This window comes from Lithobates pipiens, unplaced genomic scaffold, assembly GCF_037356315.1.
Source record: "Lithobates pipiens isolate NorthernLeopardFrog02 unplaced genomic scaffold, aLitPip1_a1.2 Scaffold_13, whole genome shotgun sequence".
In the NCBI taxonomy this organism is placed as follows: Eukaryota; Metazoa; Chordata; class Amphibia; order Anura; family Ranidae; genus Lithobates; species Lithobates pipiens.
In genome coordinates, this window is record NW_027507718.1 from 401134479 (window position 1) to 401158664 (window position 24186).

The following is a 24186-nucleotide window of genomic DNA, read 5'->3' on the forward strand; positions in this document are numbered from 1 at the left end:
GACCAATGCCAGTTGAGTATGCACCCCTTATTATATATATTTTTCTTAAAGCCAACACTTTTTTGCTTTAGTTTTAAATAGCAGAACCTTATCTGGTTCTTATTGCAGCATGTCCCTTCTGGAAACATTTAACTTGACTCTTGGTTCTGGTGACCATTATCTTCAGTACACAAAGTGATGGTAAAATCCAAAATGTTTGAGTTGTCACAGGGACGGGAGGTAAGGGAAAATGTTTTAAGGATACAACGTGGTACAATGACAACTAAGTGGGAATATTCCTTTGCTTTGAAGAGATCTTTTACTTCCTGCTGTTAGATAGGAAATGCCCCGATGGGAAACAGACAGCAAAATAATTTAATATACTGTATTCCCTATGCAATACAAAACTGGAAAAAAAAGTTTTGCTTATACATTTAAAGTGACTTGCGTTACAGTTATTATTGTGCTTACCGTGTTTATTGCTTCTGACATAATTTCTTTTTTGTTTTCCTCAGGGTGGTGGCTGAAGCATAACTTGAAGATAAAGTACATTGGGGGGAGATCTGAGCTATCATCAATGTACTGAGGTAGGAGCATATCTGTTTAATAACAGATATCACATTTTCCATACACATAGTAGTAGTAGTTTAAATTAGAATTGCCAGTTGTAAAACTTTGCCCTTATGGTGTATACAAGATTGCCATAATATTTTGTTTCAAAAGAGATTATACATTTTTGATCAGCATTATCTCTACTAAACATTGAACGTTTTTGGATCGCATTGTTTTAGCAGTACACTAGAAACACTGTGTAGGATTACATGCAGAGATCACTCTGATGCTTTATTCTCTTATATTTATGACAGCCTTTTGGAATTATTTATGTGTGCCCTATGGTTACCTGTTTTACTATACATTTTCATTTACTACATATTGTAGTATGTAGATGCACTGGTGAATTTAGTTTGTCTTCTGTTTTAGAGAAAGGTTGCTTTTTGGCATAAATCAATCTGATGGGAATATTATCATGAAGAAACAGATCTTATGGAAAAAAAAAAAACAGACAGATCCATTTGTTTAAATTTATTTGAAGCTAGATTGTATTTAATGTGTTTGATAAAACTTCATTTTTATTGTATTTGTGTTCCAGTCAGGGAATTTAATTAGAAGATTCTCACAAATGTTGAAAACATTTGCATTGTTGTATATTACTTGGCTACGGAGAGTCCAATAACCTTGTGAAATCAAGCTACTGTCTAGGTCTAACTTTATACTGCTACCCCTAGAGTAAGCACGGTCATGTGTGTAACAAAGTCATTATCTTCCCTGTGTTAAAGTTTTGCAGGAAAAGATTTACAACTGATATTTTTCTGTTTGTTTTGGAATTGTTACACTTTTTTTTATCTCTTTAGCAAAGTCTAAACGAGCCCTCTCATTTGCAGATAATGATAATAGTATTTATGAAAAAGCTGTCCCTATATAATACCTCTGTGTTCTTTACTGCTGCTCTCTTATCTCTGTTTACCTTGTGTGTGATTTAATACACTATAGTTATTGTATTTTGAATTTGTATTGACATCTCGTAGGACTCACTTATGGGAGCTATTCTCATTTTTATTTGATATAATGAAATTGACCTGAAAGGTGAAAACATTCTTAGTTTAACAGACAATGGACCCAATTTACAAAAGTCTTAATTTTCATTCCTACTAATTTGCTAATTTATTTTTCAATTCTATTTATTTAATTTTTTTTTAACAACTCACTAAAGTCTTTATCACGTAGATCCACTGCAAATACTGCCTGGATGTTATTGACCTTTTAGTATTTTGAATGTGTACGTCAATTAACAAAGATTATCGTGAAGGTTTTAATTTTAAAAATAGTTATCTTCTGTATAGCCTTAAAGGAGATCTGAGGCTTAACTGGATGATAATTTGTTAAAGCACTGTGTATCAAACAATTGGCATGTTTTTTTTTTTAATAGTTTTTTTATAAAATTTTATTTTCAACTTTTGTTTTATTTTATGCTCCTCAGCACTACAGATTTTCTCCAGCCTTTTTTGACAATTGTTGTCTATAAGCATGCACCCACATGTATAATGCACATAACTTCTATAGCAGTGCATCCTTATGTGAGTCAGCAGGACTGCTTGTACTCGTGGTCAAAGGTCAAAATTGACACTGCTGGAGCACAATTGGGGGCAGTTGCCATCCTATAACAGAAAGTGCATGAATATAGATACTCATGGAAGAATTACCAGGTATTATTTTATTGAAATCTATAGGTTTAAAAAGATTGAAAACAACTTTGAAGATTTTATTAAAATGTTAAAATTTATATGAAGTTTTAGTGAATTGGTTTAGGTCTTATTTAACAATTATTATAAAGTGTCTATCGAGAAGATTAGAGCAATTAGCTGTATAAAGTGTTGATAAATTACCAACTCATGAAATAAACAGAGGTTTTCCAATTAAAATAACATACTTGTCATAACGAGAATGCTAAACCAAAGCACTGCTGCTTACTGTAGAAATGGCAGTTTAGCTTTTCTTCTGGCACTATGACTGCCAGTTCAGGTACTTGTACAGTGCAGGAACCATATTGTTTGCACCCCCCTTCCTTTAGTCTCTTTAAAACTTTTCACAGAATACAAGGCATTCTGAACATGGGTGAGGGGAGATTCTGTCATTCACCTGCCCCTTCTCCCCCTTCAGCAGAAGACTGCTGTGTATAATATCAAAGATGAATCAAATTTCTACAGTAAACAGCAGCAACTGTGGGCTTAGCATATTCTGTATTAGAAGTGCCTTGTTTTAATTATGCTATTCATAGAAAAAACCTCCTTGAATTCCACTTTAAAAACTCCCAGTCTAAGAACCTGGGACTTTTGCTTAACAGTTATGAATGGTACAACAATTAGGGATAATATTCAATGGACATTCAAAGTTAATGTATGTTAAACTATACATTCTCTGTGTTGGCTGTGGAGCATTCAATAGTGAGTAAAAATGATTTTAGAGATGACTTAGGCTGGCCATACATTATGCAATTTTCTTTCCTTCAAACACTGGTTGAAGGAAATCAGCCTAGCAGCCCCAAACCCTTAAGAAATCCAGGGGTTTCACACATCTACTGTAGTAGCTTCAAATAGAGGAGGAAAAGTGTCAGCCACCACCAGTTTCCGACAGGCCTATGCTGTCTATGACATCAGTTACATCAGGGAGGTTGGTAGGCAGGTCAGGTTTTGCAGTTGACAGCCTTGTGAGCAGTCTATTACTGCCAATGACAGCTATGCTTTAGGTGCCAGTTAAATAGAGATTGTATGCCAGTGTGGGCAGGTGTACTACAGGTTGTCAATACCTGCTTCATGGAATACCTTGAAAGTGATGTAGGCCATGTTATAATGAATTTGTTCAACTATCCATTATATTGCCAAAATCCATTTAAAACTATAAATAGGGTTCCTTTCACATGGGGCAGACTCAGCAGGGGATTTGTCAGTTTATGTAGAGCAGACAGTGTCCGTTCTGCTCTATTGAAAGCTGTGGACTGCAGAGTCCATTTACACCCAACTGCCCTCTGATCTAATCCACTTAAATGGAGGAGGACAGATCCCCTTCAGTTTTTTTTTAGTGGACCAGATTGGACTGGAGGTAGGTGTGTGTGTAAATGGACACAAGCCCTTTTACAACCGATGGTTGGTTTTCAAGTAAAATCCTTATCATTTTTTTTGTGTATGATGTAGAAAAATATCACCAAATTATAATTAATGATTGTAATGCACAAAACTAAAGAAATTACAACATAAACAATAAATTAGCATCCATTACCAAGACATGTTCAATAGTTAGTGAGCATAACGCGGGATCAGGTGTCCGCTGTGCATCTTGCAAATAGTGTTGAAGTTATATTCACAGTCTGTATTACTAATATAAAAAAAAAAAAAAAAAAAAAATTTGTTTAATCTTATTACGTTTTTAAAACAAGGAAAAACAAAGAAATCCTTAAATATATCCTAAACTCTAGGATAAATGTCAGGCAAGGATCCAGGTGGGTAAGACAGGTGCTGAACCAAATGTTTCTTTGAACTTCCTTGACTCAGTGGTCACTGGGCAAGGTGAGTGATGTGGATCTGCATTGCATAAACAACCTGACACTATCCCCTATATGAAACAAAGTTTAAAGAAAACAAGTCCCCGTACCTCCCTAAGGGGGAGATTACGGGAAAAAGGGGGATTTTTAAGTGGCTAAACATAGTTAACACATACAATATATAAAAAATATTCAAATGTTATTTATGCAAAGTTAAAATAGTCAGACCCCTCCAAAATACCTGGCAGAACCCTCGGATGGGGGTCTGTTTTTTTTTTTTTAAATAGAAGCTGTGACCACCCCCATGCCTATTCGCCAAGAAAATAGGCATTTTTAATTTGACAGATTCAGCTCAAAGTGATAACAATGTGGCTCCTTTTTGTTATCTGAACTACTTTTGAAGTTCACCAAACCTTGAATCAAACCCAGGACAGTTCAGCTCATCTCTAATAGAATGTGCTATCTGAACCTGGAGAGAATAGCAGAAACATAAAGAGAGGAGTGTTATATCGCAGTGTCATCAAGGTAGGTCAGAATGAAATGGCCCAAGAAATCTCAGCATATATATTTGGGATAATGATCTTGTTTAGACCTCTATAATTAAAGGACAAAAATATATTTTTCTACAAAACAGAATCCTGCTACCACAGGGAAAGTGGATTGACAAGTAAAGCTATTTCCCAGGCTCTCTTTAATGGCTTTTTTGGGTTCCTAGTTCAATAAAAAGGGAAATGAATCCCCATGTGGAAATGCCCCCCGTCAGCAGTCCAATGGGGCAGTCATATACAACCAATGAGGAGGTAGAACTAAAGCCTCTTCTCTGAGAATACATCAACAAAGTCTGTATAGCAGGGTGGTAAGTGGTAAGTACACTATTTGACCCCCACAAATAGATAATAAGGTTGGTGCTCATAAGACATTTACAGAAGCGTTCTTGGGAACGGGCAATAATGATCTGTCCTTTGGACTGGTTAAAATGGGAGTTATATTACTAAAGCCAAGGAAAGTACAATATGAGGAGTATGGAGGTGAATATTTAGTATACAAGGTCATTCAGGACAGTGTGGTCAGTAACAAGCAGAGGTTGGGTCAAACAGACAATTCTAAGTGATGCAAATGTTTATCACAAGCCCAAGGTACCGAATCATGTGACCATAACCCATTTTATTTACATTATATAGTGGCACAGCATCCATTTTGTTACAGCAATTTGCATTTAACAATGTCTTTTGATGCTGTCAATGTGGTCACTGCTTGTTTGTGATTACATATTATGATTCACAGTAGCAATAGTGAAAGTTTTATGCAATGATTCATGAGAAAAATGCATGACTTATAGAGTGAAATGTACTGTGAAATTGGTTAAACAATTTCTCTGACAGCTGAAAGTTCTTTGTCTTAGTCTAAAGACAAGCTGATGGACATCACTGCTCTTTTTTCCTTACCGAGCACATAACCCAGCCTCATTAAAAAGGAACAAATGTTGTAATAATTCTGTAATGTTATCTTTTTATATTATACGTACTATATATATATATATATATATATATATATATATATATATATATATATATATATATATATATATATATATATACTTGTATTTGCTTGGTAGCAGAATACTATTACCTTGTGAATGAAAATTAAAGCTGACCTCCAGAAAACATCCTTTCAAATATATTCCTCTTTAGCCAAAAATAAACAGCAATGTCTCCCCTTAACCCAACTGAACACCAATTGCCACACCACACACACATACCACTGATCTTTGCCAGCAGGTATTTGTTCCTCCCACTGTCATTTGCTACCAGGGCATTTCTTTTTTCCCATGACCACCAGCACTTATTTATTCTTTTCACTGACCACCAGTGGCAAGCATTTTGTCCTCCTACTGACAACTGATGATGGTCATTTCTTCCTCCCACTGTTTACCAGTGCCTAGAATGTTTGCCTCCTATTGACCAACAATACCAAGCTTTTATTCTCTCCATTGTCATAAAGATTTAATTTTTTCTCTCCCACTGAAAAGTAATATAAAGGGCACCATGATGTTGTTGATCAATATACATTATGCTGTGCATTACAAAGTGCAGACTGCTGTACATTACATGGTAGGTATGTAGTTTAGAACTGTTTTAATTAAGTTCTACTTTAACCACCTCCTGTCCATCCCATGTACATAAATGCAGTGCCAATGGGGGTGGATGTACCCATAAGTCCTCCTGCATCAAAGACTCATGGGTGGCTCCTAGCGCATGCACCAGCAAGCCCAGTGATCGCTGTGCCCCTCAGACACAGTGGATCACATGAACAGGTACAGGACCAATAAAACTGAAATAAAATTACCATTCACAAAAATCAAAGATGTTAACAAAGACTGCGTGCCTGCAGTCTTTGAGATGTTCCTTTTCACAGTGATCAGCTGTGAGAGGGAATTGAATGCTTCCTTCAGTCATTGGGATTTTTGTTTTCAAAATCTTCCGTCTTCATTCCTTTATATAGTAAAAAGAAAAAAAAGACAGTGCTTCATGACTGAATAATTGTCATTCAGAATGTGACAGTGCAGAACACTGCAAAATGGCCTGGACTGGAAGAAAATTAAATAGTCTGGACTTGAAGTGGTTAAAGTAGGCTCACACAAAGTGTGAGTATTCTGTCCATATTTTGTGTGTTTTTGTTGTTTATTTTTTTATGAACCTTTAGATTTAATGTGCACTTTTCATTTTTCATGTTCGCGTCCCATAGATTTTAACGGTGTTCGCGCGTTCAAACACATTTTTTGCCTGTTCGCATGTTCTGGTGCAAACCGAACGGGGGGGGGGGGTTAGGGGGGGTGGGGCTGTCCGGCCCATCCCTATATTTTACTATGCCCCTTTAGGCAACACCCAATATTCAGCTCAAAGTAGCCATACACATCTTTTTCTGGAGAGCACTTTATGAGCTGCATGTTACTTTCCTTTAAGGTTGTCCTTCTGTCTCAAGTTCCTGAAGGACCTGGTATGAAATTTGGGGGGACCCCCATGCATTTTTTTTTAAATTTTGGTTCGGGGTTCCCCTGTGGGGGAATCCCATGCCATTTTTATCAATGACCTTTTATGTATATTGCCGGGACCGACAATTCATTATAGCCGCGAGTAGTTTTAAATAACTTTTTTTCCTTTAGAAATGTAATTTGCCAGATTGTTATAAACACGGGAAACATGCGCCACTTTACAGGCATACTATAGACACCCCCCCAGGTATGAAATTTAAAGGAATATTACACTTTTATTATTTCACTTTAAGCATTATTAAAATCACTGCTCCCGAAAAAACTTCAGTTTTTAAAACTTTTTTTGCATTGATACATGTCCCCTACAGGTTCCCAAAACACTTTTTAAGACAATGCCATGCATATAAGCCTTTAAAATTAGCACTTTTCATTTTTCATGTCCGTGTCCCATAGATTTTTTGACCGTTCACATGTTATGGTGCAAACTGAACGGGGGGGGGGGTGTTCGGCCCATCCCTATATATTACTATGTCCCTTTAGCACAAAGTAGCCATACACATATTTTTCTGGAGAGCACTTTATGAGCTGCATGTTACTTTCCTTTCAGGTTGTCCTTCTGTCTCAAGTTCTGATGTTGGAAGGTATGCTGATGGATATAAATGAAAAAAAAAAGTGGATCTTTACAGTTGTACCTAGTGGCTTAGGGCTCTTATAGATGGCTATACATTAAGATGTAAAGCCATACAGAGTACCGTATATACTCGAGTATAAGCCGAGATTTTCAGCCTCTTTTTTGAGGCTGAAAGTGCCCCCCTCGGCTTATACTCGAGTCATCGCTGTCTGCCCGCTCGATCAGCGTGTCGAGCAGACAGACAGCGGCCATTCTATTCAAAAGCCGCGCCTCCGGCTCCGCCTTCGCCTGTGATAGGCGGAACACTGAATTTCCCAGCAGCCTGTGTTCCGCCTATCACGGACATCGTATCATCCTCGTACTACGGACGAGGATGATACGACGTCTGTGATAGGCGGAACACAGGCTGCTGGGAAATTCAGTGTTCCGCCTATCACAGGCGAAGGCGGCGGCGCAGCTTTTGAACTTTACAATGGCCGCCGACGAAGAGGGCACGGGACGGCACGGCACGGGACGGGACGGGACGGGGGCAAGGCAAGGCACGACACGGGACGGATGCAAGGAGGCAAGGCACGGCACGGGACGGAGGCAAGGAGGCAAGGCACGGGACGGAGGCTCGGGACAAAGGTAGGCTGGACACACACACACACACACACACACACACACACACACACACACACACACACACACACACACACACACACACACACATGGATGGAGACACACACAGGGATGGATGGATGGATGGATGGAGACACACACACACAGGGATGGATGGATGGATGGATGGAGACACACACAGGGATGGATGGATGGATGGACACACACACACACAGGGATGGATGGACGGACACACAGGGATGGACGGACACACAGGGATGGACGGACACACAGGGATGGACGGACACACAGGGATGGACGGACACACACACAGGGATGGACAGGCATGTCTCACCCTCGGCTTATACACGAGTCAATAAGTTTGCCAGTTTTTTTGGGGGTAAATTGGGGGCCTCGGCTTATATTCGGGTCGGCCTATACTCGAGTATATACGGTACTTGATGTTGTGATGTCTGGGAGCCAGAACTGCAGTGTAATTTAGCCACTGGCATGTATTGGAGAACATGAGCATGCCTGTGAAAATACGTGTGATGGTGATTACATGCTTACAGCTATGCATGGCATATTCTAAGTGACATGGAGGTTGTAGGAGAGGAGATGCCACTATAGTGCAGAGAGGGGTCAAATTACCTAAGCAGAAAATCAAAGGTTATGAATGACAAAAAAAACAATACAGTATTCATGAACACTGAAAATTTGAGTTTAATAGCGTCCACAGAAGTGTAGAGGATACTGTAAACAATTGGAAGAATCAAGCAGCAATCTTAATACACAAATAAGTAACAGAATATAAAAATAAAAACTGTGTGCTTAACACATGGCAGTAGTGGAGCATGGGGGTAGCACCAACATGGCATCCACTGCTCCACAGACTAAACCGTGTAAACTGTACAACATCCAGTAATCAATTCCAAACTTGAACTAACAACATTTTATTTTTTCACAGCCAACTGAGTATTTAAGACGGATCTCACGTGTCCCAGTGGTTAGTCATTTTAAAGGATGGCATAGCTTTGGGAGTCATTGGTGAAGCGTGTGAAATTAACCCCAGTTATGCAGCTGTTTGATTCTGTCTTTGGGGGTCTGAATGGAGATTTGTTGATTCTGATATGTGACCAGCAACTTCACAGAAAACCCCCACTTATAGGTGAACTTATGCTCTGCAAGAATTGAGGTGACGGGTGATAAATCCTTGTGAGCTTGCAAGGTGGTTGCAGAAATGTTGTTGTAAAGAGCTAATTTTGAATAGGGTTCAGGTAAAGATCACATGGGTCTAGCAGCCCACATGATCTGCTCCTTAATATAGAAGAAGTGGATACAAGCCAGGATATACCTGGGAAAAGAGGACAGTAAATGCAGTTTGTGGATCGTATGGGCCCGGTTTATCAACATATCTTGTGACGTAAATAATGGTAGAAACTTACGGAATAATTGGTGTAGATATGGCACTAGCTCAGCCAAGGAGGCAGATTCTGGCATCCAACTCCCTCTGTTATTCCACTTTTAGGTGTAACTGTCTTATAGCCTCTGCTTGCTCATCTTGAATATCCACTACTACATTGTAGTTTGTAGCGACTGCTGATAAGTCTTCATAGTTTCATAGTTAGTAAGGTTGAATAAAGACACCAGTCCATCCAGTTCAACCTGAGTGAGTGTCTACAATTGTCCCTATCCCTGTACATTGCACACTCCCATCTGTGCCTACCCTCAAGGAGCCCACGATCCAAGGTCCCCATTCATATACAAGGGTCAATTTTGGACAGAAGCCAATTAACCTACCTGCATGTCTTTGGATTGTGGGAAGAAACCGGAGTACCCAGAGGAAACCCACACAGGCACAGGGAGAACATGCAAACTCCATGCAGGTGGTGTCGTGGTTGGGATTCGAACCAGCAACTCTTCTTACTGCTAGGCGAGAGTGCTAACCACTACACCACTGTGCCGCCCTTGCTTGATGTTATCAGTGTGTTCCTCCAGAAAATCAAAATGGTCATGCAGATGGTTAATGGAGGTACGAAGTTCCCTTTGCAGGTCAGCTTGAAGGTAGAGCAGCATGGCCTTAAATGATTGTTCAGAGACAGAGTTGTCTGATGTTGGAAATGCTGCCAGGATCTGTGCAGGAAGGCTTTTGGCTGTGGGGCTACAGGTCTCAGCAACATGTTGCTACTTCACAGGGTTGTTGGCAGGTATGTGTGCAGGAGAGTTAGCAACTCTCTTACCTCTGTCCACATGCAAGGGAGCTGGATGGATCACTGAATTGGTTGTGTCCTTCATAGCTGAAGAGGAATCTCCCCCAGGCTTAAGCTGTGTGTACAGCAGCTGCTGTTCTCCCTGTGTCTGACTGGCACCATGTTGGTCTGGAGGCTATACAGGCCACATGTAAAAATCAAGGAGCCTGCACAATCCTTAAGTCTGGGATCTCTTGCGGGACATGGTCCGTGGGTTCTGGGATGAAGCCTCCCAGAGCAGAGAGAAGTCTGCAGGTCTAAGGTGCTGGATGGTGCCAAAATGAGAGGTGGAGGGGCATAGCTCTGTCTTCAGGTGGCCATTGTCTCCCACGACCAAGCCACGCCCCCTATTAATGGCATATTCTGCAATACATGTCAATAGGCTAAATTATGCTGGAAATTTAAAGCTAGGAAGTTTACTTGTTTATATGAATTGTTATATTTCACCTATTGTTTACACTGTTTAAAAATGTATTGGTTCATTTTTACTAGCACATTCTAGCATATTTACAGTTATTAATAAAAAAAAAGTTCTGTCAGTAAATTATCTCGTCTATAAAAAATGTGGGTGGTTGGCAACTCTGTTGATATAAAGCCAATGAATTTGGGATGTGGAACTTGCATATCTGCTGTGGGCAATAGTGTAGTATCTTTATAATGTATATTGGATGTGGAGAGGTTTTATACAGCACAAGCACTTTATATTAAGAGCTGTGAATTTGTAGTTGGTGCATAACCACTATACTAAATTATATATGCAGTATATTGTCATTTAAAGGTAATGTACATTTATAGTTAATGTTGGAGTTTGGGTTATACAAGGTAATAGCTGACAACAGCAGATTACTAATTGTATGCAAATAGCACAACCAGCAGACCACTAATTGTATTCAAATAGCACCAGCAAGGTCTCTACAATTTTTTCGGTTTTGTTTCATATATTGCACTGAAGTTAATAGTTCACAATTTTACAAGGTAATAGCTGGTAACCACCTGTAGCAAGTTTATTTTTTTCTTCGGTATATTTGAGTATAGTTTTTGTTGAGAGCGCTGCACCAACCCAGCTTTATTTGAATTGCTTTATTATTTTCCATTTGGAAATAGGAGGTGTACAGCAGCTTACATATTCCTATATTAAATGTGTCAGCTTTTGTTCACCTATTTTGAGAGGAACAAGACAAGGTTGTCCAGTTTCCCCATTACTTTTTGCCTTAGCAAAGGAACCGCTGGCTCTATTTGTCAAAACTAGTTCAGATATACAGGGTGTAGAAATCTGTCTTTTTGCAGATGATGATCTATTATTTTTCACAAATCCTTTTATCTCTCTTCCAAACTTTATTGATGTTCTTAAAGAGTTATCTGGCCTTTTCAGGACTTCATGTAAATTATTCTAAATCTATGAATATTATTCTATCACCCAGTCACCTTCAATCTCTACAATCCAGTTCCACCTATCAATATGTCTCCGGAAGCCTCCCTTATTTGGAAAAATATCTCACACCCTCTTATGATACCCTCTTTTAAAACAAATTATGACTATTTTGCACCAAACAAATTGACCTAGGAATCATTAAAGAAATATTACATTTCTTGACTAGGCAGCATAACGATATTGAAGATGACACTCCTCCCGCAGCTCTGGTATCCATCAAGAACTCTTCCTATAAATTAGGGATGAGCTTCGAGTTCGAGTCAAACGTAAGTCTCGAACATCTGGTGTTTGCCCATTTGTTGAGTGCCCCATAATGCACTGCAAGACTGCAGTGCATTACTGTATGACCATTGGCCAAAGCATACACAGGACCTGTATGCTTTGGCCAATCACAGCACGCTCCTCAGCCAGAGCCATAATTGGCCAAAGGCAGGGTGCTCAAGTCCACGGCCCACACTATACAAGGCTGCTTACACAGCACCCATGTAGTGTGTTATAGTGGATGGAGATAGAGAGATTGAGCTAGATTAGGCAGCCAGGTTGGTTAGTTGCAGTGTATTTGATATACAGTGGTGTGAAAAAGTGTTTGCCCCCTTCCTAATTTCCTGTTCCTTTGCATGTTTGTCACACTTAAGTGTTTCGGAACATCAAACCAATTTAAACAATAGTCAAGGACAACACAAGTAAACACAAAATGCAATTTGTAAATGAAGGTGTTTATTATTAAAGGTGAAAAAAAATCCAAACCATCATGGCCCTGTGTGAAAAAGTGATTGCCCCCTAAACCTAATAACTGGTTGGGCCACCCTTAGCAGCAACAACTGCAACCAAGCGTTTGCGATAACGTGCAATGAGGCTTTTACAGCGTCCTGGAGGAATTTTGGCCCACTCATCTTTGCAGAATTGTCCTAATTCAGTTACATTAGAGGGTTTTCGAGCATGAACGGCCTTTTTAAGGTCATACCACCACATCTCAATAGGATTCAAGTCAGGACTTTGGCTAGGCCACTCCAAAGTCTTCATTTTGTTTTTCTTCAGCCATTCGGTGGTGGACTTGCTGGTGTGTTTAGGATCATTGTCCTGCTGCAGAACCCAAGTTCGTTTCAGCTTGAGTACACGAACAGATGGTCGGACATTCTCCTTCAGGATCTCTTGGTAGACAGCAGAATTCATAGTTTCTTTTATCACGACAAGTCTTTCAGGTCCTGAAGCAGCAAAACAGCCCCAGACCATCACACTACCACCACATATTTTACTGTTGGTATAATGTTCTTTTTATGAAATGCAGTGTTCCTTCTACGCCAGATATACTTGGACACACACCTTCCAAAGAGTTCCACTTTTGTCTCATCGGTCCACAGAATGTTGTCCCAAAAGTCTTGGGGATCATCAAGATGTGTTGTGGAGAAATTGAGACGAGCTTTGATGTTCTTTTTGCTCAGCAGTGGTTTTCTCCTTGGAACTCTGCCATGCAGGCCATTTTTGCCCAGTCTTTTCCTGATGGTGGAGGCATGAACGCTGACCTTAACTGAGGCAAGTGAGGCCTGCAGTTCCTTGGACGTTGTTGTGGGGTCTTTTGTGACCTCTTGGATGAGTCATCGCTGCGCTCTTGGGGTAATTTTGGGCGGCCGGCCACTCCTGGGAAGGTTCACCACTGTTCCATGTCTTCGCCATTTGTGGATAATGGCTCTCACTGTGGTTCGCTGGATTCCCAAAGCTTTGGAAATGGCTTTATAACCCTTTCCAGACTGATAGATCTCAATTACTTTCTTTCTCAATTGTTCCTGAATTTCTTTGGGTCTCGGCATGATGTGTAGCTTTTAAGGATCTTCTGGTGGACCTTACTGTGTCAAGCAGCTCCTATTTAAGTGATGCCTTGATTGTGAACAGGTGTGGCAATAATCAGGCCTGGGTGTGGCTAGAGAAATTGAACTCAGGTGTGGACAACCACAGTTATAGTATGTTTTAACAAGGGGGCAATCACTTTTTCACACAGGGCCATGATGGTTTGGATTTTTTTTCACCTTTAATAATAAACACCTTCATTTACAAATTGCATTTTGTGTTTACTTGTGTTGTCCTTGACTATTGTTTAAATTGGTTTGATGTTCCGAAACACTTAAGTGTGACAAACATGCAAAGGAACAGGAAATGAGGAAGGGGGCAAACACTTTTTCACACCACTGTATATATACTCTGCATTCCGCGTAGCCTATACATACAGTGTGAACTTTATATTCAGTGAGTACAGGCAGTGTATTTGATATATATATATAAAATCTACTAATGGCCATACCGCATACCGCATGGCCAAACTTTTCCTAGCTGAATAAAAGACAAAGCCTCTTGGGAGGGAGACCTGTGCTGATGTGAAGATAGGCCAGGAAAGGAAAATTACAGAAGGTATTTGATAACAATTTTCCATATTCCTGGCCATACCTCACATCAAAAAGAAATAAGGTGAAAACTGCGCTAAGGTAAGTGAACAATATATACCAAATAACTTTCAAATGACTGAAATCAGCTGCGGCTCAGCTGTATCCCATATTATAGAAAAACAATTAGAGAAAATATATATATAGAGCCGCGCTAAGTGCACTCTAACAGATTAAAGTGACGGTATGAAAACAATATAAAGACAGTGTTATTCTACCCCCAGCCAATGGGGAAATAAGCAATATAAATGTTCTTCCCAGCCACACCCTTAAGTGGGCAGGTCACAATTTAGTGTGCAAAAATTATATAAATCATATATCAGGTGATCACATCTAAAAACACCCGTGAACTAAAAATTCTCCAAATAAACACAAAATATTGAACAAATGAAAAAAAGAGTCCAGTCCCTAAAGGATTAGATACAAGCAAAGTCCTCTATGCACAAAAAGTGTTCAATCCACCACCATGTATCTGAAGTCACTTCTTACCGGAACTTCATGATCCCCCACTACAGAGGATCACAGTGAGCATGTAAATATAAGGTTGTCCCCCACTCCAAAGGAATCCTTTCTGTTCACCTTTACATCACCCTCTCCATATACGAATGGCTGGATGCGTTTTTCATAGGATACTTCTCACAAATTTGGAAGGCTCAAAAGCGTACACCATGGAAAAATAAAAAGGGCTCCAATAGTGTAAAAACCCTTTATTAAAAAAACTTTAAGAATATAAAATAACACTTACAATATCATTGAAGTTTCAAAGCCTTAAATCCATCGCGCCGGCTGGACGCACCATTAGTTGACTGTACTGGAACACACAGCACCTGTGTGATGTAGGCCATTGGAATGGTAAACACAGGGCGGTGATCGGTCTGACAGCAGTGGGACATGTGGGTAAGCTGGCCGGGGCAGGGGTGCAGGGCGCCGCCACATATTCTGTCCAAAATGATGACCAGAGTCACCACATTCAGTACAGGAAGTGATGTTCCCTGTCTCCATCAGAGGGTAAACATTGCGACGCCCATATTGGTACACCCTGCACTTGGCTGCAGTAAGTCTGCAGTGGACATCTTTTACACCCAGCCCATAAAGTTGGGCGTTATCACCATCTCCAGCCACCCGCTGGAAGCGTGCTGTTCCTTGCAGATACTGTATTACACTTCCGAGTAGAGAGTAGAGCGTGGTGGAGCGCACACCATCACTTCCAGTATCCATGCTGGTCACGCCGTGACTGGTTTCGTCATCTGACTTCAACAAATGCCCTTTGTGACTGTGAATAATCAGAACTGTTCACATATCCATCTGCTATACAAAGACTGTTGGCTGTGTTTGTCATAGCCCTATGGTTTCATCACCATTAATTTCATAATTTTTATTTGTTTTCTAGCACTGTTTTAGTATTTTTATGATTCAAGGAGGACTTTGGCTCTGGAGATACTACTTTAATACTATATTTATATTTATTCAACCCATTGTCCCAACCTTTCATTCAGTGAACCAGTCCCAGCTATTATGGGTCTACCCTTTAGGGGGGTTAACCCATTATGGGTTTTAGGGAGATGATAAAAAGTAGGGAGCGTGGGATACTTTGGTATCAGGGACTCTGCCTCTTTTTAACTGAAAGTTCCTAACTTACTCCCCCTATTTATTGACTCCCGTAAGATGCTGTTGTATTTTTAGTGGCATCCCCCTTGAGACTGATTTAAGTCTGACTATCAGATAGCTGTTGAACTGTTTAATCTAGATAAGATTCTAGATTCATGACCGCTTTCCTTTGTTTGATTTACAAATACCTATTGATTTGTCTTCTTCCAAATTCCTTAAAGCCAGCCTCTCATGTTTAGAGAGGTTGTCATGCCAGGGAACGCCCCCATCAGACACCCGATGAGCCAGAGTTGTCAGATCTCGTTCAACCTTTTTTTTAAATCTGCTCATATTAGGTGTCCAGGAATAGACTGGGTAGAAATCTGATCTGGTTTTGTAAGATACTAAACCAATGGTATTTTCACAAGTATCCCCCATACTACAATCAGCACTCTCAAAAGCCAAGTCTTCTAAGTCCCTAACAGCACAAAAATCCCCAAAAGAAAGTTGTGGATAGTCATCAGGAATAGTGACAGTAACCTCTGAATCACCCTTATTTTCTGCCAAGAAATTATGCTTTTTAATGGTGAGAGTTCTCATAAATGTATTAACATCTAAAATTGTATCAAAGAGGTTAAAGTGTCTATTGGGGCAGAAATTTAAACCCTTGGACAAAAGGGTGACCTCACTTTTCATTAGTACTTTACCTGAGAGGTTTAAGACATTACGGGGGTCAGTTATTTCTTCTGTATCTGGTGTTCTGGATGGATATCTCTTCCATTCCCCAGTTGTTTTTTCTCTTTCATCCCTGGCGTGTCTTTCTCCTCCTCTGTTGTGGAAACTTTTGTGTGTTTCCCGCCTGGTTTTTGGGGTAGCGGCTGGAGTACTGGTTCCTTCTTGATGGCTTGTATGGGATGAGCGGGCGGGCAATGAGTTTGAGTCAGAAGCTGCCATAGTCCCATCAAACCCATCTTTCTCCACATCCGAAGCTGACATGTTACTTAGGGCCACTAGAGCAGGGGATTGGTTCTCTACGTTGTTTCCTCTTCCTGGGTATGAATGGACACAGCGGGACCCAATCAGCGTCCAGCGACCACAATGACCGTGGGCCACCTGCGATCATTCTTAGGAGAGGCAGAATGGCATAATTATTTCACAGAGGAAGAGAGAGATCTGTGATTCATGCTAATCAGGAGCACACTTGACCCTTTGATTGCCCTGATGTTAACCCCTTCCCTGTAAGTGTAATTTATACAGCAACCGTGCATTTTTTTAGCACTGGTCCCCCAAAACTATTACTTAGTGTCCGATTTGTCTGCCACAATGTCACAGTCCTGCTAAAAATCGCTTATCGCCCCCATTACTAGTAAAAATAAAAGTAAAAATGCCATAAAAATATCCCATAGTTTGTAGACACAATAACTTTTGTGCAAACCCATCAATATACACTAACTGAGTTTTTTTCTTTTTACCAAAAATATATATCAGAATACATATTGGCCTAAATTGATGAAGAAATATGATTTTTTTTACATATTTTTATTGGATATGTTTTATAGCAGAAAGTAAAAAATATAGTTTTTTTTTTTCAAAAAAAATGGCCTGGTTATTAAGGGGGTAAAAACCTTCCAGGGCTGAAGTTGTTAAAGCCATAAGGTTGGAATGTTAAATGAAAATAGTTTTGAGGCATGTCTGTGATCATTTTCAGAGTTGTGACATGGCGATTCGTATTGTATATGATAGGATTGTCCAAAACATTTCTACACACATGTCTATGAGCTGGTCTATAAAGACTTAGCCCACGTACACACGGTCGGTGACTTTGCCAACCAAATCCGTCGGATTTTGCCCATCGGATTTAGTCCGACGGATTGTGTCCGAAACTGTTGCATACACAGGTCAGGCCAAGTTGGCGAAAAATCCGATCTTTCAGAACGTGATAACGTAATTTCGTTACGATGGGACTACATTCAGGCTAGTAGCCAATAGCTTTGATGTAGGAATTTGATCTGAGCATGCGTGGCACTTGGTCCGATGAAAATGCTCTACACATGTTCGGATTAGGTCCGTCCGGCCAGATTGGTCGGGAAATATTTCCAACATGTTGGAAAATTGGGTCGGACGGAGATTCGGACGGAATCAGTCCGATGCATACCACACACAGTCGGATTATCTGACGACACGGTCCGATAAGACTTATTCCGACAGATTCTCCGACCGTGTGTACAAGGGCTTAGATATATACATCCCCAAAAACCTTTATGAGGCCCTACTTAAAGTGTCTGTAAAGGCAGAAGGTTCTTTTCATCTTAATGCATTCTATGCATTAAGATAAAAAAAACTTCTGTGTGTAGCAGCTTCCCTCAGCCCCCTTAATGCTTACCTGAACCCTATCTCTATCCAGCAATGTGCACGAGTGTCTCTCCATCCTGATTGGTTGCTGTCAATCAAAGTCATTTAGCAAATCTGGAGAGAGAGGGGATGACCACACATGGAGCTGTGGCTCGGTTTGGGTACCCCCATAGCAAGCTGTTTGCTGTGGTAGCACTCGGCAGAAGGGAGGAGCAAGAGCACTGAAGAGGGACCAGAGAAGAGGAGGATCTGGGCTGCCCTGTGCAAAAACACTGCACAGAGAAAGTAAGTATAACATGTTTAGTTTTTTTTTTTTCTTTAAAAATAACAGACTTTAGTATAACTTTAACTTAAAACCTTCTTACTGTACCTAAAATCAATTTAGATTGATTTCCTTTATTTTTACTGCAGTTAAGCAAACTTTAGCAAAGGCATGGACGTCAAGGGTGCCAACAATAGCACAGGTTAACATGTCATGGTATTTCACAAATGAAAAATTAGCTGCCACTTTATTTAACAAAATTTATATGTTTTTGAAAATTCTGGCATTCCTTGATTACAAATTATTTAAGGGGGGGATCCGACTGACTCGACATGGTCTTTATAACGTACCTTTTTTTTGCCTCTTGAAAAGCTTGGATGGGATTTAGCATTGGCCACACTCCAACCCTCTTTTCTTCTCTTCCTTCTCCCCCATTTTTTTTTTTTTCCAAATTTCTCTTTTCCTACTCTCTTTTTCATAAAAATGTACAATTCCTGTTTTTGAGACCACATATTTTTTCAAGTCAAATGTATTTTGCTTCACCATATGATTACTTTTAACAGATTGTTTTTATATTACAGTTTTTGACATTTTCTTTATCCCCTGAAGAGTAACTATACATTTCCTTTGCTCTACTAAATCTGAATATATGGGGAAGCTCATGTATTTCTTCTTTTACACAAAACTGGTTAAGTTTTAATTTAACATGTATCCTAATATTATAAGCTTTTTTCATATCCCTGTTATTTGTTTCATAAATTCAATAAAAAAATCAATGGAAAGAAGGGTGTGGTGTGGACACAGGTAGATTGGATACAGATCTAACATGATAGTGGAAGACACAATTTTAGTACATGAACTTTATTGATTTATTTGTTCTTTAGACTTATGTTTGATATATATTTACTTTATATTGTCTGATTGTGTTGTATTATTTTTGGGGCTGCACATTTGTTTTATCTGTATTTACCACAACCCCTGTAGTTTAGAGGGTGAAATTGTGACACTGCTGCCACAAGTAGCATATCCCATGATAGGCTGGCCCTGTGCTACAATTACACAGTCAACATCTCCTTGTCCTAATTTCTACAAATTTGCTTTGCACCTTAGGACATGTATTGTCAAAGTGGTGGGTCATGTCAGTGATGTGTGTGGCACAGATCTTCAAACATTGCTGGACCCGAACAAAGAAGTGAAGGATATGTACCCAAATCCACAACACATTTCAAGACCTGCTTCTCCTGTTGTGCTTGACAATCTGGGTGCCGGTTCTGTGGCCATCTTAGCTTACCATCCGGAAATTAAAAAAAAGAGAGCCATACTCCAATGTAAGCAACTTTATTTCCTTCTACCCGAGGTGGAAGGAAAGACATTTTTGTAGTTTTATGGGTTGCTTTGGGGATTTACAAAGGTGTCAACTGTTGGTACTTTGCATATAAAGTATAAAGTATTTAAACTGAAGAACAACATCTAATATACTGCAGTTTAGATGTAGTAGCTGTATCAGTTTTCTTTTTTTTAAGTCTTAATTCCTTTATTTTACTGGTGATCCTGCCAGTAACACACTTCTTGTTCTAAGGTTACCATGCTCACTCACTGTACTGACGAGCAGCATTGTCACCCTAGGCTGCTCATGATTTACACTACTGAGCATTTCTCCCTCTTCTCAACTCCATAACAAAGGAGGGAGGTATTCTGTAGGCCACATAGGTGAACTGTCCAGGGCTGATACAAGTTATTGATATTTGAATGCAGCAGAGGCAGAGTACACAGGACATTACCAGCTTACTCGATTACTGGCAGGATCAACATGTATTTTTTGCACTTATTGAACAATCTTGACATAATACTTTCAAATGTTTATTTAACAGACCAAAATGGGACAGTTTTTATTCACTGTGTATTTCAAATTATCCAACATACTGTACATCCTGTTTTAGGTGATACATGGTGCTCTGCCTGTATTTTACTTGATAGCTAATGAAAAACAAAACAATCAATGATTTCATAATCTCAGAACAGAATCGTTTTGGCTTGTGGGCAATGTGCTTGTTTTCCGTTGTCAGGAATAATTATTAATAACTCGACAGTGTTTAAATCCCAACTATGGTGGATTCATTTTCATTTTACATGCGCTCATGGGGCAAGAGTCAATCCTGGATCTGTTCTTATGTAAACACCACAATACGTTTTATACTACATTGTGTAGAAACCTGAACATGTGCATTACATTGTTGGACTATAAATCCCTTAATCCATACAACACTAGCTGTGGAGTTTAAATAAAAAGGGGATTAACATGCAATGTTCTAATCCATCAGGTGCAATTGATGCACTATAGCAACTATTATATAAATGAAAACAATTGATAAAGATGCAGTGGTAAAATCAAATAAAATTAGCACATTAACAGCGCTAGAAAGCAAATAACTAAGAGTAACGGTGCAATTAGATGTAGACCACACATAAATATAAATCTATGTGACAGAGTCCCAACAAAAGTCCGTAAGGTAAATAGGTGCTCCGTGATCCCTCAGAATCACAGTGAAGCCTCAAAGCATATACACCATCACCGAAAGAAGAAACCTTGTGCTCAGATATGATCCCCGTTGGTAATGCACCTACCACAAATGGGCCAGAAAATAGAATTAATAACTCCTGGTACACCTGGCTGAACCTCTATACTGATAAACAAATCCTTTCATGAGACAGCAATTCATTGAACCTGGTCTCTCCTTATGGTGTGGAAAAGGATTCTGTTTTTAAATGTTTCACGGTAATTTATTTAAGTGGCTCACCCAATGTTACATGTAAAAAAGAGGGAATTCACATAGCGTAACACCGTTTTAATTGGGACATACCCACAACCGATAAAAATAAAAACAACAATGTCAGTATACGCCATCTAAGGAAGAAGTGATTACGAAATGTGTTAGGGAATGGCCACGCAGCTCCCCTGTCTGCCAGTCCCAGTCTGTGTCAACCCGGGTCTCATCACGTTCAGTAACATCAGGAAGCGGTGAGAATGACATGAACTGTGAAGTGCAGACTTAATACTGACATTGCTCTTTTTATTCAACTTTCTTGTAAGCATATTTTGATCCACAAAAGCATGTTACTTGCCAACAATTTGTTGATGTCTATCACAGAACCAATTGTTACCTTGCCCAGTTTATTTAAGGTCCTAACTGACTTTGGCTCTCAAGCCTATAAGTCCATCTGAATAAATCAGAAGTGCTTAATAATAGCCTCCCTGCTTCTGTACTAGCATCTATTTAGACTTCCTTCCCCTTAAAATCCTGTACACATGACCTTCCATATCTCAGTATTAAACTCACCCAGGCATTTCGTCATTACACTGGGCCAACTATATTCCTTTTTACACATCTTTGGAAACTGATCTGATGCCTTCAAACCTCTGAATTGTTTCATCTTCATCATCTCTCAATTTTTTTAGCTCCCTTCAACAGTTTACCAAGGACATTATCACAAGAACTCTTTTTGAGAACAGGTGAATGCAGCAACTTGGAACAAAGGGGGGCATTTTGGTGCTGTACTGTATTCTCCACATCTACAGTATATCTAAGCTTTCATGCCAACAGGCATAAGAAGTGGTTCTTGGGATGAAGACATAAGAGGGGGAATGGTCTCAATGGTCCATCATGGTGTACAGGGGAATCATCCATACTATACTTGTTGTGGCAAGCTACAGAGTATTGACTCACTGGTACCTGGTGCCATCAAGGATTATCAGAATTTTTCATGATGTCTCCTCCTGTACTGCTTTTCTCTTTTACAGAGTACTGATTGATCATTGTGGTATTTATTTCCTATTAACAGTTAAGTGGAATTTATCGACTATTGATTTGGCTCATAAACTGTATGCTTTACTTAGGGACAGTAGACTAATAGTACTTATAACTCAATTTTTGTGTAAGTAAACTTCATTTTGTGCATCCCACCCTAGTGTAATCAAATTTATTAAGATGAACCAAAAAACATAACTAAATACACTCACATAATTCCTACATAAATACTGTCCTCGATGGCCACTGTAAGATCTGAGTGAGGCTAGCTGACAGCTCGGATTCCCCAGCAGCTGCTGATACTGGTCCTTGGCATGCAGGGGCTACTGTGCATGTGCCTGGGTCCAGCCAGTCAAGTAAAAAAAAAAAAAAAACAGGGACAGGCAAGCAGGAGGAGACAAACGTGATGGTTGGCATGATGATGCATTTTGGAGGCATGGCCTCCTTTGACAAGTCAAGTCACATATTTTAGTTGTTTTTTTTCAAGTATTTTAGTTATATGTTTTTTGGTTACTCTTAATAAATTGGATTGGGCTGTCTTTTCCTTGTGTTGTTTCAGATCCTTTTCCCTTTCCAGTGGGTGTATTGGAGAGCAACAGTGCCATATCTATTGTTTAATCCTATTGTGAGTGACTTTTTTACCTACAAGGCGTAGGGGTATATGAAGATCTGTGCATTGTCTAGTTTTTTTGCGTGTAGACTCTTTGTATAGTTGTAGTTTAATGGTGCACTTTTTGTCTGACAACTATCTCTGAATAGGACAAATATATTTCAGTTATGATTTTGACTCTCATAAATCTTTGCACTCGTAACCGTTTCCTTATTTTGCTTAAAAGACCTTAATAATAAATTATTGAAACAGAATCCTCTACTGAGAAAAATATGTAGATTGTCACTGTTAATTTACTGACAGTGTTAGTTCTCTGGCTGTCTCCATCTTAAATACTTACTAAGCTACTGACTTACAGAGCTGGACCAAATCTGAACACCTGATCTGCATACTTTCTCTGGGTCCTACATATTGGAGGCTAACACAGTATGGCAATTAACATTTTCAGAGGTTAGCAATGGCATCTAAGGACAGCCTATGCATTTTTCTCATTTTAAGTAGCGTTTAACTAACAGTCTGAAGTTCAAATATTTATTGCAAATAGATTATTTGTTATTTGGCAACTGTATGTATTAAAAAACAAACACAGGCTGGAAAATATCAAATCATATACATAAATGTACATTAAATGATAAATCAAATCCCTCTTATTACTGATGTGATCTATGCTATTATATAATTTAGGAGAAGGTGTGAACTTATGGTTACGTAGAACTGGTATGATTGTATTCCATGGATCTGTCTATTTTATAGATTGTTTCAAATACATTTTAAGTTGTTGTACTGACATGGACCTTGTATGATTGTACATTTCTTGTTGTCAGAATATTTTATGTTTGTTGAAAACGTTAATCAAATGCGATTATACAAAAATAAATGAATAAATACATAAATACCTACAAAAGTAGGCATCAATTGGACAGTTTTACATTTCTAACACAGCCTAATTAGCGCCCATTAGTATACACAGAACAGTGTTGTGGTTTCAAAGTTGAATCATTGTCAGTGTTAGTGTGACACTGTTATCAATAGGACAATGATATGTCTTTTTATTGCAATGAATATGAAAGTCATGAATTTCCTTTGAGGCTACATCATTGACAGTCAATTATCTGTTCCAAATAGAAATTACATTTACTAAGATGAATCGCTCAG

General features: G+C 39.3%; 1 protein-coding gene across 6 annotated transcripts in view; it reads left to right on the forward strand.

Annotated features, from left to right (window-relative positions):
* Positions 1 to 24186, forward strand: part of SGCZ (sarcoglycan zeta) — a 1585391-nt gene that overhangs the window by 668340 nt on the left and 892865 nt on the right. For all 6 annotated transcript variants that reach the window (XM_077477426.1, XM_077477423.1, XM_077477424.1 and 3 more), the window contains one exon: positions 495 to 566. The gene's annotated coding sequence lies outside the window, so the exon portion shown is untranslated. The remainder of the gene's footprint in view (positions 1 to 494; positions 567 to 24186) is intronic.